The sequence below is a fragment of the Elephantulus edwardii genome, unplaced genomic scaffold (assembly GCF_000299155.1).
Source record: "Elephantulus edwardii isolate Elephantulus edwardi_28Jun2011 unplaced genomic scaffold, EleEdw1.0 scaffold00051, whole genome shotgun sequence".
Taxonomy (NCBI): domain Eukaryota; kingdom Metazoa; phylum Chordata; class Mammalia; order Macroscelidea; family Macroscelididae; genus Elephantulus; species Elephantulus edwardii.
This window is the reverse complement of record NW_006399801.1, coordinates 8,161,664-8,165,861: the sequence shown is the minus strand read 5'-3', so window position 1 is coordinate 8,165,861 and position 4,198 is coordinate 8,161,664.

Here is a 4,198-nt window from a genome sequence, read left to right as displayed (position 1 = left end):
AGGATCCACCCTGGTCTCTGCTTCAGGTGAGGCTTTTGGTTTCTCTGCAGGTGGGACTTGGGGCTTGGTGGCAGGCTTGACTTTGGGCCCAGCTGGCTTGGGGCTGGGTGGAGGGCCAGGTTTTTCATCTCCTCTGGAACTGTGGACTGGCCCTGCTTCGGTGGCACCTCGAGGCAGGGTCCTGTAGGAGGCCTGGGACTGTGTCCCCGCAGAACTTCCCCAGCCTCTTCAAGTCGTCGCTCAGGGCTCCGTTGAATACACTGACCGAGTCGTAGCGGCAGTAAGTGTCTGGCTCCAGGTCAAACTTTCGGAAGGTCAGCGAGATTACCTGGTCCGGTGGCGAGATGATGTGCCAGGAACAGCTGATGCCCGGGAGGTAATCGGAATCGGGCCAGTTGGGCGTGGTCAGGGTTCCCCGGGCCTTCTCCAGACGCCCCCCGCAAAATTGGTGCTCTGGGGAGAGAGGAGCAGGGGGTGGGGGCCGGTGGAGACCCTCGATCAGCTGGAGAGGAGGGAAATCTAGGGCTTGAAGTCCGTGCAGAAAGCGAGGGTGTTCGGGTCTCAGGAGGAAAGCAAGGAAAGAGGGAGGGGAGTTAGCAGAGAGGGGCGGGTGGGAGTCGTTATTTTTCATTTTTAAGGTATCTTTTTGTTAGATGCCATCACTTTGGTTCTGACTTGAAGTCACCCTGTAGTAACTGACTGGACCACCTGATCCTGCACAAACCCCCCCCCCCCCCAAGCCTGGACCTAGAGCCCATTGCTGTAAGAATAGGTGAATAATACACTACCATGCAAGAGAAAAAAAAAATCACATGGACACAGGAAATGCCCAAGTTATGAAGTGATTATAAAAATACCAGTTGCTTGATGCCTTTGAGTTGTGGTGTTGGGGAACAGTGTAGGACATTCCCTGAACTGCTACAAGAATAAACAGGTCTGTCTTGGAGAAAGTGCAACCAGGGTACTTCTTAGAGGCAAGAATGGTGAAACTTTGCCTCACATACTTTGGGACTGTTGTTGGAAGGGGCCAGTCTTTGGACAAAGATATTGTCCTTGGTACACTGGAGGGTCAGCAAAAAAGAGGAAGAGCCTCAGGAAGATAGATTGACACCGTGGCTGTAGCAAAAGACTGGAGAATCATGGAGATCATGAGAATGAGGTGGGATAGAACCAAGTTCAGGTCTGCTGTTCACAGCATCACTATGAGTCATAGTTGACTTGATGGTAACGAACCCTATCTAACAGCTATCAAGTTGATCCCAGCTTACAGTAGCTTTGTATGTGTCCAGGTAGAACACTTTCAGCGGCTAATTTTTCCAAATTAGATCACGAGACTTTTTTTTTTGCCAAAGAATTTCTGGCACTCAAATCTCCGTCCTTCTGGCAGTAGCTTAGTGAATGAACTGTTGGCACCACCCAGGGACTTTGTTACACAACTAATAGTTAAGATGTTGAAGTGTTCTAGGGGAAAGCAGTATGTAAAAGAATGATTGAATGGTATTCTGGGGAACTGTAGGAGGAAAAAGCTCAACAAAAACAATAACTCTGTCTGAATACACGAAGGGGTTTTCTTCCAGAGCCTGCACTGAGCAGTCTGCTGACTTTGTCTGTCACTGCAAATAACAGAGAAGTCAGTAGTTGGCTGCATTTTCAAAGTGTGGAGGACAGAGTCCAGGGAGAGGTTGGAGGTCTTGGAGCAAAGGAATTTTGAAGTCCCTCTGTAATTTTTAAAGTTCAAGAGCGCAAACCAACTACAGCAAGTAATCCCAATCAGAAGACTCTTCTGCACATTTAAAAAGCATATGAATTTGTCTATCCTTGAAGAGAGATCCAGTGTCCTTATCCACAGGAAGTTGTGCTGCTAACCCAAACCAAGCAAGCACCTCTCTGGTGATTCAAATCCATGGCAACTTTGCAGAAGAATTATGGGAAATTTCCTCCCATGTGATGTACAGCCTTTGAGAACTTGCTGGAGGGTCAGTTCTAAATAGAGGCAATGAGTTAAAGGAAACAGCTCTCTCAAAGGAGGGAGTCCAGCTCTCCAGTTTTCATGCGCCCAGAGAGGCAGCTGACTGTTTCAGGCTGGACATCTGACTTTCTGAAACCAACATGTTTTGGTTTCATAGACCATTAAAGCCCAAATTTGGGATGTGGGCCAGGATTGGACACGGGGATTCAGAAGGCTGCCCAGGCTACTTCGAAACCCAGAAGAGTGAGGCCTCGCTTCAGGGCTCACATCAAAAGTGAAGTACAAAAAAGCACTAGGACATGGTCACAGCTATGCTGCAAATGTCCACGAATAAGATAACTATTTAGTGAATTTCTTAACCTTGTGAAAGGTTGCACATTGAATTGGGAATATATGGTAATGGTTAAAAATGTAGTATCAAGTGAAAATATACAGTTCAAGGTAACAAATATTAAATGAAGTACGACTATCTGGTGTTTAGTATGATGATGTAAATGATTTTAATATTAAATGATGTTTAATACTCATTCTCTGTAAATCTGGTCTTTTGAACCCAGGTACATAGACGATATCAGTTATTAATGGTAGGGGGGAAAATCTTAGATGATTTGCTGTGAGTTTACAATATTTTAAACAATTGTAGTTTTTGCAAGCACTGTTGTTATTGTTGTTATGTGCTGTTGAGTTGACTTCAACTCATAGGGACCCTATGCACAAGAGCTCTGAACCCTGCTCTATCCTGAACCAATCTCACTGCCTCTGACACACCTACCCCATTACCCCAGTCACTGTCAATTCATCTATCTTGTGCTGTCCCTCCATCCTTCCAAAAATTATGTCCTTTTCTAAGGACTGTTCTATCCTGGCAATGTGCCCAAAGTATGTGAAATGGTTCTTTTAAATCCTTGCCTCTAAAGAGCAGCTTGGTTTCACTTTCTCCAAGAAAGTTATCTTGGCAATTCATGGTACGTTCAATACTCTTCTCTAGCACCACAACTCACAGGCATAATTTATTCTTCTATCATCTTTGATCATTGGCCAGCTCTCAGATATGTAGTGATTAATTGCAAGACCATGACCTGTATCAGGTTCAACTTAGTCTCTAGACTGGCATCATTGCTCTTTAGCACTCAAGACAGGTCCTTGACAGCAGATTTTCCTAATACAATTAGTCTTTTGATTTCTTGACTGCTGGTGCCAAGAGTGTTGATTGTGGAGTTGAGCAAGCGGAAACTGTTAACAATCTCAACCTCTTTTCCATCCATTGTGATACAGCCAGTGGGCTCAGTGGTAAGAATCTTTGTCTTCTTGATGTTGAACTTCAATTTATATTAAAGACTGCATGCAGTCCTTAACTTTCTGCAGCAAATGCTTCAGGTCCACCTCGGTTTCAGCAAAGATGTACTATCTGCGTATTGCAGGCTTTTGATGACATCATAATAGATGAAGGAAAGATTAAAGTTTCAATGATTTAATTTTACTTGGATCCACAATCCACACCCTTGATAGCAGCAGTAAAGAACTCAAAAGATGTGTTGCATTGGGGAAACCTGCTGTCAAGGACCTCTTCAAAATGCTGAAGAACAAGGATAAAGTATAAAGAGTACGATGTGCTTGACTCAAGCCATGATTTTTTTCAGTCGCTTCCTATATATATATATATCTAAAAATTGGACAATGGCTAAGGATGACAGAAGAAGAATTAATGCCTTTTCATTGTTGTGTTAGAGAAGAGTACTGAATATATGCTGGGCTGCCAAAAGAAAAAATAAGTCTGTCTTGGAGCTCCTTACAGCATCGATGGTGAAACTTTGTGCCACATACTTTGGACATGTTGTTAGGAGGGGCCCGTGATAAAAAGACATCATCCTGAGAAAGGTGGAGAGTAAGAGAAAGAGGAAGGCTGTCGTCAAGATGAATCGACACAGTGACTGTGACACTGGACTTGAACATATTAAAGCCCAGGAGGACTTTACCGGACAGGGGAAGGTTCAGAGCTGTTGTTCATCAAGTCTCTACAATTCGACGGCACCTAACAACACGACAACAACAACAATTTAAGTGTCTGTGTGGCAAAAATTGTTAAGAACTTGCCTCCTAATCAAAAGACTGGTGGTTCAAACCCACCGGAGATGTCTCAGAAGAAGGGCTTAATGGTCTGCTTCCTACAGGTCACAGTCTAGAAGACCCGTGAAGCCCAGTGCCTTCTCTGCAGGAATTATAATTGAC